The sequence below is a fragment of the Hemicordylus capensis genome, chromosome 1 (genome assembly GCF_027244095.1).
Source record: "Hemicordylus capensis ecotype Gifberg chromosome 1, rHemCap1.1.pri, whole genome shotgun sequence".
NCBI lineage: Eukaryota > Metazoa > Chordata > Lepidosauria > Squamata > Cordylidae > Hemicordylus > Hemicordylus capensis.
Genome location: NC_069657.1, coordinates 79797286 through 79813089, shown reverse-complemented (window position 1 = coordinate 79813089; position 15804 = coordinate 79797286). Strand labels below are relative to the sequence as shown.

Below are 15804 nucleotides of genomic sequence, written 5' to 3'. Positions count from 1 at the left end.
CTTATTGTCTTTGCTGTCAGTGCTCAGAGATATCCTTGATATGTTCTAGCACACAGACACACCTTTGTCTGAAGTAGTGGAAGGCAAACTTCGCTCTGCTTGAAATGGACAGGATTTGGTTTTTCATGGTTTTCTCAGAGAATCTCCAAAATTCTCTGGTCTTGTGGTAGCAAGCATGACTTGTCCCCTAAGCTAAGTGGGGTCTGCCCTGGTTGCATTTGAATGGGAGACTAGAAGTGTGAGCACGGCAAGATATTCCCCTCAAGGGATGGAGCCGCCACTCTGGGAAGAGCAGAAGGTTCCAAGTTCCCTCCCTGGCTTCTCCAAGATAGGGCTGAGAGAGATTCCCACCTGCAACCTTGGAGAAGCTGCTGCCCTTCTGTGAAGACAATACTGAGCTAGATAGACCAATGGTCTGACTCAGTATATGGCAGCTTCCTATGTTCCTAACCTCAGGTCTTTCCAGGCCTTTTCTGAGTAAGCTAGGAAAAACATTAATAATGCATGGAACAACTATTTCGCCCGTTCCACCACCCGCAAAGTTTTTCTTCCAAAGGAGTGGGGGAACTGGCAGTGGGGAAGGTTTGCTGGTGGAGCCAGGAGAGCCCCTGCCTACTGATTTGAGAAGGAAGCCATTGCCAAGTGGGAGCGCACCTGCTTTGCCTGAAGTCAGCCCAGGTGCAACCATCTGGAACCCTAGAGAGCTGTTGCCAGTCATGGGGGCTGTTCACACGCATGTGCGAAACCCAGGCTAAGGAAGCTCAGACCAGTTTTGTGCGCGCACATGTACTGCTGGGACTGGGCCTGATCCCAGTGGCTCCGCAGCGGCAAACTCACCTGCGGCGCCTCCCTCTAAAATGAGGTGAAGGGAGCAAGCACTCCCTTTAGCCTTGTTTTTTCGGTCATCTGTCAGCCGTGGCTGCCAACAACCGTGGCTAGCAGATCCTAGCACTCTTGGGGAAAGGAGGGGGGTCCCCATAATGCACTGCAGACTTGCATGGTGCATTATTGGTGCTCCAGGGGGGAGGACGCATCTGACACCCCAACCCTTGGAGCTACCAGCAGCAGCTGGTGCTCGTCTGGGTGGGCGATCCGTCTGCCCAGAGAAGGGGAACTGTTCGCCTGCAGGGAGGTAAGCTCTTCAGGGATTCCTCCCCTCAAATCCTATTTCCCTTTTTCACTGGCCATGAGAAAGGGCTTAGTGTAGACAGTACTGAGATAGATGGACCAATGGTTTGATTCAGAATTAGTCAGCTTTCTATGTTTCTGTGTAACATGACAAATCTCATGAACCCTGTCTAGAAACTATTCTCCTGAGCATGCTGAAAAGCATCATTTCTAGTTAAGCAGCAATGTGTAAGGCCTCTCCTGGCTCTACCAATGAGCCCTCACAGACACTAGCGCCCCGCCCCCCCAATTCCTTTGGAAGGGTAAGTTTGCTTTGAGGAGGTAGAAGAAAACAGCAGGGAGGAAGGGCTGGCATCAAGGGTAAAAAAAACAAGCCTGCATTCAGAGGCACTTGTGCCTGGTTTGTAGTGGTTCGTGGATGCAGGAACATAGGAAGCTGCCTTATATTGAGTCAGACCAATATTATCTACACCGACTGGCAATGGCTTCTCCAAGGTTGCAGGCAGGAGTCTCTCTCAGCTCTATCTTGGAGATGCCAAGCAGGGGACTTGGAACCTTGTGCACGCAAGTATGCAGGTGCTCTTCTCAGCACAAACTCATCCCCTGAGGGGAATACCTTACAGTGCTCACATGTAGTCTCCCATTCAAATATAAATCAGGATGGATCCTGCTTAGCAAAAGGCACAATTCATGCTTGCTAGCACAAGACCAGCTCTCTCCTCTTCTGAAGGAATTCAAAATTCCGAAGTCGCCCCCCATCACTGTCTGAAGCATTATAAAGCCACCCATGGAAAAAAGGAGGTTGTGGCGAGAGGGAAGGTTGACTTTAGAAGTGAGTTGTGAGAGGTTTAGGAAATTGCTCAAGAGCTAATTGAGCTCTACATTTGAAGTTGAATAAGGAGAAACTAGCCAAACCCACACAGAGCATCTGTGTGGCGCTCTGGGGCCAGCTGTTTCCCCCTCCCTCTTCCTCCTGCCCCGGTCTCTCCTCTCACTCCCCTTCCCTCCGGCCCGTGCTCTCCAGCCCTCCTCCCCTCCCTCCCCACACACAGAGCCGCGGCAGGCAGCCAAGATGGGCCCCACCGCCGCTTTTACTCCCTCCTGCCCGCCCGCTCCCAGCCAATTAGGTGCCTCCGCCAGCCAAACAGAGCTCAGCCAATCAGGTGCCTCCCTCGCCGGCATGCACTGCCTTGCCACATCTCCACGCTGGCTGGCTAAGAGAATTAATTATAAAGATGCCCCACCAAGTCCAAGTGGACAGTGATCATGAAGTAGTTGTTATTTATTTATTTATTTAACACATTTTATACTGCCCAAAACGCAAGTTCTCTGCTTTCCCTCATAGCAGTGAGGGCTGTTTATGTCTTGTTGTGTTACCAAAATTGTCACATGACTAGCTCAAGCATGACTAGCTCAAGATTCCTCCAGATTTCTGCTTATGGTAAGCTATAATGTAAATACAGTGACTATAAAGGTGAAGGTAAAGTGTGCTCTCAGGTCGGTGTGGACTCCTGGCGACCACAGAGCTCTGTAGTTGTCTTTGATAGAATACAGGATGGGTTTACCATTGCCATCTCCCGCCCAGTATGAGATTATGCCTTTCAGTATCTTCCTATAGCACTGCTGCCTGATAGAGGTGTTTCCCATAGTCTGGGAAACATACCAGCAGGGATTCGAACCAGAAACCTCTTGCTCCCTGGGCAAGTTACTTCCCCGCTGCCCCCACCATTAGGTGGCTTGGACTAATACTGTGCAGTACTGTAAATACAGTAGCTGTATGAACTAATGTGTGGTGAATGTTTGCTGTGGAAGATCCTGTCTTAGCACAAGGCATTGATGAGATTATCTCCAGGATCATTTTACCTCCACAATTCTTTAATTTATTGTTTCCTTTCCTAGCTTGCTACTATTGTGTATATGAAAAATAGATGCACACACAAACCTGCCCCCCTTCCTCACATACCACCAGGATATGGCTTCAGTTTTGTAATACTGTATATGTAAATTTTCATTTGGGCCAGCATCCGTCTCATAATATAGAACTATCTTTTCAGTGAAGGACTTCAACAATTCTAGCATGCATAAAGGTAGGTTAGACTTGCCCATGAAAAAAAACATGCCTGCTTGAGAAAAGTACAAATTCTTTCTCCAACTATATAGTGTAATATAAAACAAGAATAGAAAATATATACTCATATATCAAGTCTCTTTCTTTACTAACACAGAGTTGTTTTCTGCTTAAAGTAGACTTCTTTGGGGAGTCCAAAGCAACCGGTTTTGCTACACTTGGGAGAATTTTTCACACCATCTAAGATATCTCACTGGCAGATTTGTATTCTTGATACTCAGCTAAATTATTCTTTCCTTATAACTCTGTGACCTTTATTCTACACCCCTGCTGTTCCTCTAAGGTAGTTAATGGTGCTAGAAAAACAATCCCATTTTCACATGATGGGGCCGGGGAGACAACAGCTTCAGGCTAGCTTTTATACATTTATATCTGATTTCCCATTTCCCTCCATATTGGAGAAGGAGAGGAGGAAGATGGAAATCTCCATCCTTTTTTTGCTGAGCAATGAAAAAAAATTTGCTTTCTGTCAAAAACAACTTTGATCCCCCACCCCACATATGGTTTCTGTAATATAAACAAGGCAGCAAAGAAGATGGTGGAAGCAAGGAGGTGATGGTACAGAAGAAATATAATGTAACTGTAGTTTAATTGTTTGCTGAAGTTTACATCTCATGTTAGGTTGTGTGCGTGTGTTTTTAAAAGTAGCATGTGATTATGATACCTTTTATTGGTTAAATTCTAGTTGTTTAAAACAAAACAGGGATTCTTCATCCAGGATAAGTTGTCAGGGCAAAACTAAATGCATTTTGAGTTCTTAAAATTAGAGATAATATTTTTACTTGATTGCTCCTAGAGCAAAAAATATGTACTAGACTACCTTAACATGCATTATTCTATCATGTCAGTAGTGCACACCTAATGGCATCTTCGTTTAAAGACAGATTATTATATATGTGTAAGCATTATGTAATATCGATTTATGTTTTAATATATTATATATTATTAATAATATATTATTTTAATATATTATGTATATTATGAATGTACATGTAATATGCTGTACGTTCCCTGCATATTCTCTGTGATAGCAGCCTCTCTGGGACCAGCAAACCAGAGCAGAATATTGGTTGTTGTTTTTTAATATATATTTTAATTAGTCTGTCTACGTTGATGTGATCTGGAAGAAGACAAGTCAGATTAGAAAATTACTTTAATATCTTAATTTTTCCCTCATGGAAAACTTGTTTGAGTTAAATTGTTGAGTTAAATTATTTGAGAATCAGCTTGGTAATACTGTAAACTATTTTCAGTTCCTGTTGGTGTCTGCCTTTTGCATCCTCTTGCTGTGTAATGTATGTGACCATCCCTCCATCTGCAGTATCCCATATGAAATAGCTGTTAGAAATGAGCCACTGAGACCTCTACCTTTTGTCATTGATTCTCAGATCTATATCTAAGTTTCACAATATCATTAGTCATTATTGTCCATTGGTGTGCTGGTGAGAACCAATTTTCTGCTTCTAAGGTACAATAGAGCAGAGAAGCCAGAAGCAGTCCTCAAAACTCAAACTTATGACAGTACTGGTGATTGATTCATAGATAAACCTCAACTAATGTGATGTGCTTCAGTGGATGTGCATTCCATCTCCTCTGTGGTCTTTATTATGGTATTTTGAATCCGTTTCTTCTATTATGAAAAGTCTTGTCCTAGGGATAGGGGTGGTCTTCTTCAAGGTCTTGTTGGTTTGCCTGTTTCCTGGAGATTCTTAACTTGTGTGATCATTATATTTCTAATTTATTACACATTTTTCCCCTTCAAAAGCCACTTTGCCATCTGCATGTCCTCTAGGTATTGTCAGTGACTGTTTTACCTGAGCTAATGAGAAGGTAAAGCAGCCTGAAAGAAAAGAGACAATCTTCTGGGCAACTACAGGTTTTTAAGTCACTTTCAGATTTATGTTCACCCAAGCAACAGTATGGTCATTATTTCAGGAACTATTTATTTAATTTATTTATTTAACATTTATATCCCAATCTTCCTCTGAGGAGCTCAGAGCGGTGTACATGCTTATTTTTATCCTCACAACAACCCTGTGAGGTAAGGTTAGGCTGAGAGATACATGACTGACCCAGAGTCACCCAGTTAGTTTCATGGCTGAATGGGGATTCGAACTCGGGTCTTCCTGGTCCTAGTCTAACCTAACACTCTAACCACTATGCTGTGCTGGCTAGTGAGTATCTCAGTGAGTATCTAGAACCATCTCCTACTCACTAGATTGTTGGAATGTGTCTGGAAATGTAGCCACAACACAGCTGAGCCAGCTAGCTGAGTCCACAGATGAGTGCCACTTTCCCTTCCCTGTTTCAAGATGGCTTTCCTTTGCCCATCTTCCTTTCCTTTGGCATCTCCTTCCAAAAGTCCTTTGTGTTCAGCTCATCTATTCTTTCCTCCTTCGGAGCACTTCATGTGCACTCTGCTAACTTTATCTGGCCTAGCTCCCATTTGGGCCTTCCCCAGTTTCTCTTGGCCCTGCTTCCTCTTCCTCTTCTTTCCTAAGTCACCCACTTTCTCCATTCCTCCTTCCTTCAACACCTTTGCCTCTGATTTGTTGCCTTCTCTGTTTCCTCACTTGAAGCCTGCTTCCAGTCTCTCTCTAGTCCTGTTCAGTCACTGGGTGGTGCTTGCAGTGATGCAAGTAAATATGGTAGAGGACGGGGTAAGAACAGGTGCATAGGAACAACAGAGCACGTGGGGATGAACCTGCAGCAAGTGAGAAAATGCCGCCAGCACGGGCGGGGGGGGTGGGGGGATGCAGCAGCGAGTGGCAGCAATGGCCTGTCCCAAGAGCCCAGCTTGCTAGACCCCTGGGTAAGAAGCTGAAAGGTTTGTTGAGCACTACTACAGTAGTGGGCAAAGAGGCACCTTTTAAAAGTGGTGATTCCCTTTATATAGCAGGGGGAGAGTAACTGACCCTATCCAACCCCAGCCCAGTATCTCTCCAGTGACTGTTGCTGGTGTCTATCTTATGTTTCTTTTTAGATGGTGAGCCCTTTGGGGACAGGGAGCCATTTTATTTGTTTATTATTTCTTTATGTAAACCACTTTGGAAACTTTTACTGAAAAGCAGTATATAAATATTTGTTGTAGTAGTTCTGGAAAAGTTGTAAGCAATAAGTTTAAATCCACTCCAGTGTGTGTATTCCACAGCTCTGCAATTGTACTTTGTTAATGCAGAATGTGGTACTAGACACAGTATCTAATATCCTGAGACCCCCAGCTGTCTTTTTTTTTTAAAGCGTCTAGCCCTTAAGTCTGTGAAGATGGATTTGAAAGTATGCAAGCAATGCCTTGTGACATCTCAGAAGGCAGAGGAAAGGCTGTGCAAGATTTCCAGGGGCACATTTCAGTTTCCTGCCCTTCACCCTTCTCCAAGCAGACTATATTATCCTTTAAAAAAAAAAAAATAGAAGTAGAAAACAGGATATAATTCCACCGCCCCCCCTCCTGAAATGCATTGTGGATGGAATATTGCTGAAACATCTCTTGCAGGAATTTTGTGTGTTGGCAAAGTTTGGTCAGATCTCTGCTTGAATGATTGTGCAGATCCCTGCTCTTCACTGGTAAATGTTGAAAACTGCACTTCAGAGCTATTTGAGACAAGTCTAAAGGAAGGCAGCTCCCAGGATTTGATATTCAGCACTAAATACACTTGAGTGAGACACTGTTCCTTCTGAAAAGCCTTCAGTTTTCAAAAGGAGACCCAGCTGCTTATTAGCTCTTTGGAACTTAACATTTGTTCAACATGAAAAGTTCACAAGGCTGTTTCAGCCTTCCAAGACCCATAAACCTGATCAGTATATTTATACTTCTGGAAACTGTGGCCTTGTTTATGTCAAAAAGTCCAGGGTTATCCTGATTTTACTATTTTTAATTTAGCTAGGAGTAAGAAGAGGGGGAGGACTTAATTGCAAACAGACTGAACTTTATATAGGAAATGTGTATGCCCCTTGGGGGCACCTAGAAAGTGAAGGTCTGAAATTAAAACCGTATCCCTTTCTCCCTCATTTCCAAAAGATATGGTAAGCTTTGAATAATGGACTGCTGTTTGTTCTGCATTGTGTCCTGATGGTTCTTCCTGCCCACTATGAACGGGCTATGTTGGTGCTGCATTAGCAGATTTGTCACAGTATGTTAAGAATCTAAAGTAAAGAGTGCTCTAGACAATTATGGTGAATATAATGTAAAAGTCCAAATACAAATTACAAAGGGAAACAATCATTCCATCTTACTTACACCAAGGTTTGGTTGGCTGATTATTTCAGATTCAGCCCACTGACTCTTTGCCATAACCATTCCCCTTGGTTCTCCACTCTCAGTTTCTCTAATTGCACACAATTCTTTCTGCACCGAGGCCCTCACGGTAGTAGATATTACACTCTGGTCTAAGTGGCCATTTCCCCTCCCCAGATGGCCACCATTTTTGCTCCTCACTCCCCCTCTGTCTGACATGATGGCATCATGTTGTGTGTCAATCAGAGGGTGGAGTGTGTGTTTGTGTGTGTGTGAGAGAGAGAGAGACAGACAGACAAGACAGACAGACATGAGAGGAAGATAATAGCTGGCAGATGTTGGCCATCATTTTTCTACCTCAGTTTCCCTCTGATCAATGCATGATGACATAACATTGATAAGAGGGAAAGTGTGGGGGAAACGGTGCCTACCAAGTGCTGAGAGGAGCACTTCTGCTACTGGTAAAGGCCTCCCCATTTTGGCACTCTGGCCCTCTCAAATAGCCAAAATGCTCCCCTCAAAGGGGGTGGCAAAATGCAGGGGAGGGCTAGGGTGCAGACAGAGGGAAAGCTGAGGAACAACTCCTCACTTAAAGTTGGAGACGAGAGAAAAATATGTTTTGGAGGTTGAAGATTAGGTTTGAGTGGGGGGAGTTCACAAAAATGAGGTGAAACTCCTCAAATGCTTAGAGGGAGATCTGCACCCTTGTGTGAGGGGATATTTTGCTCCAGTCCTATCTTTCTGCCTCTCCATGCCTCCCTTCCCTTTTTGCCACCTTTTCTATCAGCAGCAAAGAGTATAACCTCCACTCTTCAGAAAAATCATATTCCACAACCAATACAATAGTCTTCACACACTTCTATAAATGTCCAGTTTGTGCCCAGTTTTCCTACTGCTTATAATAAACCAATGGGAAATTTGGTGGACAAAGGGTCCTGTCCTATGCTTTTGCATCCTGACCACTGAGACAAATGAGGGATGTAGTAATTGAGTAGAGTATTTTGTCCTATTATGCTGAGCAGATGGTTTGTGCTTGTATTAACCCTGTAAGTAAACTTGGGAAGTCCACAGTATAATTTCTTAATTCTGGTAAATCATTTTTAAATCCACATGTGACAAGTATAGTGCAAATGCTGAAGCTTTAATGTCATTTAGTAGCTCCTTGTACATTTTTTAATTCTTCTAGGAAAGGTCCCCCCAACTTATTTGCCTACCAGTGTGCACATTATCTTCCTCTGTACACCATTTACCAGGGAGACTGAAGGCCACCATGCACTCAGCCCACCCAGAGCCTACAAAGGTCCCCTGACTTCCCATTTCTATGTTGCCACAGTAACATCCACACACATTTGTTCGGACAGCTTTGTCATGTTTCAGGCTGGCCAGGCATCTACAATTGTCTGCTGCAGCTGCATCCATTCATCCTTCCCCTCCCTCTTTTCCATGATCTCTCTGTGCCCTACCCCTTGATGGTGTGTGCCCCACTCTGGGAAACCTTTAACTAGGCATATCAAGGTTCTGTAGGTTGGTTGACCCAGGCATCTCTCAGGGATGCTCTGAAAACAACTGATGAAGCTCCTATGAAGTAGAAAATAAGGGGAACTGCAGACTTAATATTGGATTCTCTCTAGTGATGGCTCCAGTTGTGGAACCAATGCAGGTTTGTGCTGTGAAGATTAGTGCCATCCCTGAAATGTGTGCTAAATTCTTATTGTGTGTGACTGGTTCCATGATTCCAGCAGTCACATCCCTTGAAATCGTTGTGGCAGTTACGCACTCAGTACCATGTCACTGTGAACTATTCATTGTGTTCAGAAATGCGTGCTCAGATATCTTTTCCTTTAGAGTGATTGTTGTTTCTGCTCCCCTTGCCATGTGCCAGATTTTGTCATGCTTCTGGGTCCCATGCTCCTTCCATTTTCCACATTCCATGGAATGTGTTCCATTTTCCACATTCTTACTTACTTACTCCTGAAGTGAGTGAATGCAGAAGACCAGAGGCCCTTTGATTTATTGCTTGTACAGAAAAATTATGTTGTTTTTTTTTAAAAAGGGGAGAAATAAAGATAGATGGAGAGCAGAAAGGCAGCCTGGGGAGATTAGATGCAGTATTGGTTGGCGTGTCCAACATTTTTATAGTCCTAATAACAGCTACATTATTTCCTTTTACGTGCAGCAAGCTTACATTTGTTTTGTACTGAAGCTTCTGCACATCAGTTTGTACTTATTCCATGTCTGTTAGGGCTACTAAACAAACAATTGATACTTTTTCATATGATTGCAAATGAGGGAGGAGGAAGAAACAAATTCAAAATAGTAGCAGCTATTAGAGTATGATTAATATAAACATTTACCACTGTAATTACCATTAGAGTTGTACCCACCATGTTGTGGTTCTACTAGTTTTTTTACTTCTCTCCACCTGAGCAGAGTTGGCAAGGTCCTCTTTACACTCCCTAATGCCACCTGGAAGCCACTTCCCTTGTCGTATGATCCCATGTGACTCTTGAATGTGTGTAAATACCAGAGGTCCAAAAAGCAAAGCCCATTGTGTCTCTGTTCCAGTGATTTGCTGGATGGCAATTGCATGGGAGAGACCTATGTGATCAACCACACCATGTGGTTGTAGTATTTACAGCATGATGGGGAGACTGTGTGGTGTAGTGGTTAGAGTCCTGGACTAGAACCAGGGAGACCAAATCCCCATTCAACCGTGATACTTGCTGGGTGACTCTGGGCCAGTCACTTCTCTCTCAGCCTAACCTACTTCACAGGGTTGTTGTGAGGATAAACTTAACTATGCTTAACTATCCCCCTGCTAACTTGGCAAAGAGGCACCTTTTGACATGGCGATTCTCTTTATTTAGCAGGGGGAGAGTAACTGGCCCTATCCACCCCCAGCACAGTACTTGCAGTGACTGTTGCTGGTGTCTGTCTTATGTTTCTTTTAGATTGTGAGCCCTTTGGCGACAGGGATCCATCTTATTTTTATTTATTATTTCTCTGTGTAAACTGCCCTGAGCCATTTTTGGAAGGGCAGTATAGAAATCGAATAACTAACTAACTAACTATGTACTCCTTGGAGGAAGAGCAGAATGTAAATGTAGATAGATAGATAGATAGATAGATAGATAGATAGATAGATAGATAGATAGATAGATAAAACACACATACTATAGGCACATGGGATTGCATCACAAAGATATGGCTCACCATACAGCTTGGCTGCCCTAAAGTGACTGTTACACATCCATACACAAGTGTTTACCATGTGAAAAATGTTATCCTGTGAATGGACTCTTTGGTTTGAGCATGTGCAGAATTTGATGGTTCTGGATGCAGCATTTTAAGGAAATTGATAAACTGGAACAGATTTAGAGGAGGAGAGCAAAGAAGGGGGTGGGTCTGGAAACCCTGTGAGGAACAGTTTTCCCCTCATAGGATATGTTTCGCCTGGAGGAAACTACAGGAGATACTAAAGTCATCTTCAAATATATGAGGAGCTGTCACACAGTACAAGGAGTGGACTTGTGCTCTGTTGCTCCTGAGAGCAAGACTAGAACAAAGGAGTTGAGATTATAAGGAAGCAGATTTTAGACTGGGCATTAGGGGGGATTTCCTAATTGTAAGAGCTGTTCAACAGTGGAACAGTCTATCTTGTACAGTGGTAGGCTCTCTTTCTTTAGATTCCCAGAAGCTGAACAACCATCCATCAGGGATGCTATAGCAGTTTTCTGCTCTGAACAGGGGGTTGGACCAAAAGACCTCTTCCAGCTCTAAAATTCTATGCTCTTATGAGTTGGCATACATTTCCTTTCAGTTACACAGTTGAGTATGCAGTAGCAAGCAAAAGGAAGTCATGGTCAAACTGTAGGTCGCACATAACAGGGCCAGATGCCAGGAGCTTTAGCAGGGGAAAAAAGATGATTACCCCAACTGTTTGCTTTTCTATATAAAACTGACCTTTTTGAGGAACTCTCATCTTTGGCCTCTGGGGTGTTTGAGTACGTGCTGGAGAACCTCGCAGTTCACTAAATCTTAAAATGGCAGAACCACCACCATACTGATGGCAACTACCCACAAAAAAATGTAAATGTAGAGAAGAAAGAATACAGTCATAAGAAAGGCAGTTTGGAAGAAACATATTTCACATAAAGGAAATCTCAGCATATCTAAATTACTTATATTGGCAGTAGACACTATATAAGCATGTTACTGGGTATACTTTCCTATTGTACAAATTCAGTTATATACAAGAGCAAACGAAAAATGAAAAAGTAAAGCCATATCCATCACTGTGGATTTGTGCAGATTCCAGCACAGGAAGACTTCATATCAGCAGCCAGCAAAGACAGATTTCAAATTACTGAGCAGATACCAATTTCATTTGCTATCTTTGTACTCAATTTGAGCTAGGGCTCAGCCTCATATCTGGTTTTGAATGCATGGATACAGCCCTGCAATATATGGAATAGTAAAGTGCTTCTGGGCATGTGCAGGGTGCTTTCCCCTCACTGAACAGTAATCACAACCAGTTCCTGCACGCCTGGGATTTGGTAGCAGAGTTTCCAGGTGAATGGCTTCCAGGCAGGATTGAGCCTTGGTACTTCTCCTTTTTCAGCCTCTGGGCAGGTTGATCCATCAAAGATAACAAGAGGGATCAAGTGGCTCTAATGAGTGTCCAAGAAGAACCAAGACAACAGCTGCATGAAGAGAAGCCTATGCTCTTTATCCTTAATGCATTTTGAGGGCAACCTTTTGAAGGGTCAGGCTATTAGAAATCTAACATCTACCCAGTAATGATTACTAAAAAAAGTCTGAGTCTCAAACAGTCAGAGAGTTTCATTTATAAATAGGTTTAACATGGACTTAACGTAGTTTATCCCACGTCTGCCGTGGACTTATTTTAGAGTTTTGTATTTCCGGACCATCCTGTTGGCTGCAAATAGATGATATAGTCTGGTCACACAGTTGTCTAAGGGTTAATCTGCATCAACAATTTTTGTTTTTGTTTTTTTAAGAGCTGTAAATATTTAGAGAGGTGAATCTTGAATTTTTGGGACACACTCATTTCAGCTCCCCCCACCACCACCACCTTATTGTTGGCTTGTGGCATGCAGTCGACCTGTAGCACAGTGTAGCACACCATCAACCAATCTCATCTCCATTAGAGGCAGAAGCAATATACAAATTCCCTGCTATAATTCACCACCCTGCATAATTGTATGCAAAAGAAAATACTTGCAAATCCATCATATCCTTCCAATCCAAAAGCCCTTCTGGCTTTTCCTTAATGGAAAAAATTATCATGTTAATATATGGTGAGGCACGCAGTGAGTAATTCTTTTTTGGACCAACTCTAGTTGTTTAAAGATATCGTTCTGCAAGTGTTCAGATTATACAAGTGTCAACATAAGGAATGGGTATTCAGAACAAAAATGAAATAAAATCGGTATAAACTTGCATAACTAGACTTTGTGGTTTATCTGATTGCCTCAGAGCTCTGCTCTGCCATCAGAATCTGTACCATGGCAGCTGACAGGCCTACAGAATTCAGCCATGGCACAACTGCATTGATTACTGCTGCATCTTCCCAAGGTTTGAATTGGATCTAAGAGAACAACCTCCTGCTTTGATTATGGATCAATAATGTAATATTCTTTTCACTCTTGCCAAGTTGACAAGACAAGGTCTTAGCAATTGTGGAGGCTCAGGAAATGAAATGTGTGTGTGTGTGTGTGTGTGTGTGTGTGTGTGTGTGTGTGTGTATATATATATCTTTTAAAAATTTCTTAAAAGTAGATCACTCTTGGAAGTGTTGAAGTGAACAAATTGTTTCTCCTGAAATGTTCTTCACTACATGTGAGGAGAGACTTTTCAGAAAATAAAATGTGTATAGGTTGCAGCTGAAAGCTCATTGGGGCTAAGCCCCTAGAAACACAGTTTCCACTATACATTGGAATGTATGCAGTGCATGGAAAATGCTACAAACAGTCAACCCCCTGCTAACATACCTAGAATGTTGGCAGCCTATATGTTAACCACCCGATGAGAAATGAAACATTAGTGATCTCCAAGAATGGGCATACTGGAGTGCATGGACTGTAACTGTATTTATCCCAGACTATTTATTTTGTGAAAATAGCAACCCTCTCATGCTTCAAACCAGCCTGAAGGGAAACATCTGGAATTGAAGTCTGATTATGGCAGCAAACCCAAGAAGAGATTAAAGGCAAATGTGGGTTTCTGTATACTTCAGGTAAAACATATTATTCTGTCTTTTATATACCATAGTTCATCTCAAAAATCCCTAAGCCCTCTACCAGATGTATACTCCTGGGTCACTTTGCCATTGTGAAAGTGCAACCACTTTTGGACAGTAATATGATGGTTCTCAACTGACTGCAATATTTTTCTATTGCTTAAAAAAAGAGAATAACTCAACTTGGAGTATCATGGATAAGTTTCAATGTATTGGACTTTACTTCTAGTTCTGAGCCTCTCCTTATGCCCCCTAATCAAGCCCTCTATTTCACTCATTCAGTCTCATGGTGGGACAGTTGGGCTGTTTTAGTGCTCTGTATTTCTATAATAACTTATGTCCAAGTGCTCCATAGATACATAGTTACTGTGGTTCTGATTCTGACAGTAATCAGTCACAACCTAGTCAGCCTGTCTAGCTGTTATCTTTGTATGCACCAGCAGTTTGTATTGGGATTGGAGCATGCGCATGTCTCTGAGAAGCCATAACACGTCTGACAGTTAGCTGCCTACAAAGGATCCCAGGTATGCTTCATATCCATCTGGCCATTCCCAGAGTGAGGTTTATGACTAATTAGGATTACTGTCAATCTGGGGACCAATATGATGACAAGGAGTATGCTCAAAGGTGCTTCTTAGAAAAATAGCTGTATGATTACCATCAGTATATCTCTTCACCATGGGACTGTATCACTGTCTCCACTTTATCCTGCTCCGCGATCATCAGCGAGACATCATTATGGGGTCTGGAACTGATCTTCATATCTCCGCTCTCATCTTCTCTAAACACATCAGCCCTGGCGCTGTCATCCACCACCAACCATAATGTTGAATTTCTGGATTCTCAGTCTCTGTCAACACCGTCCTTGGTTCCTTGTCCTTTGAGCTGTCCTTTTAAAAAGAAATGCCCCCTGAACTGAAATAATTTGTTCTATGTGAAAGTCAAAATAACAACACACATCCACTCTGTTGACTTGGAACTCACCATCAGATAAATTTAATGTTTCTCCCATCATGTCTCAGTCAGATTCCAGTTTTGGACATTCTAGTTCTCCTGCCTTGCGCACACCCTGGGATTCTATGTCACCAGAATGGGTGGGTGAAAACAAGCCAAATTCACCAGCTGAGGATTTAAGGCTGTATGTGGAACAGGTGGCTGGAATGGCCATCTCCTTAGGTCTAGAAGTGCCATCAAAGTGCCTATCCCATCACTAAAGAAACCTAGCCTCATTCAGAGATTATGTTGTATATGCATATGCATGTACTTGTTTTTATGTGAATAACTCCACATGTGTTAATTTTAAAAAAGAACTTGGATACAGGCCCTCTCAAATGCAGGGTGTAGATAGGGAGTGTACTACTATACACTTACTATACACAAGAGCCCCTGGTGGCGCAGTGGTAAAACTGCCGCCCTGTAACCAGAAGGTTACAAGTTTGATCCTGACCAGGGGCTCAAGGTTGACTCAGCTTTCCATCCTTCCGAGGTCGGTAAAATGAGTACCCAGAATGTTGGGGGCAATATGCTAAATCATTGTAAACCGCTTAGAGAGCTTCTGCTATAGAGCGGTATATAAATGTAAGTGCTATTGCTATTGCTATACATGCATTGAACATAACATGTGAAAAGCGCACTATGATTTGATAGAGGGTGATTGGTAGTACCCCCCAGTGGCCTTACCTATGCTGCCAGTTCTTTTAGATGTTGCTAGACATTCATGGCATAAGCCTTCGTCAGTCCCTGCCACTTCCCAGAGACTCAAAAGTTTGTGTAGAATCCAACCCAAAGAGTATGCATTTCTCATTACACAACTGGAACTGAATTTGGTAGTGGTTAAAGCAGCACAATCATATTCCAAGCAACAACCTATTTCAGCTCTCTCAGACCACAGGAGACAGAAGCTATATGTGCTGGGGAGGTGCTTCTCTTCTGTAGCAGCCTTCTAACTCTTCATCTCTAATTATGCGGCATGTTTGGGGAGATACCAACATTTCCCCCTGGTCAAGTTGTCTCCTCTTAATCACTTGCCTCGGGAAAAGAAGAATTTAAATA

General features: G+C 42.8%; 1 protein-coding gene across 2 annotated transcripts in view; it reads left to right on the top strand.

Moving 5' to 3' along the window:
* Positions 1-15804, top strand: part of RAD51B (RAD51 paralog B) — a 575469-nt gene that overhangs the window by 519803 nt on the left and 39862 nt on the right. The window lies entirely within an intron of this gene.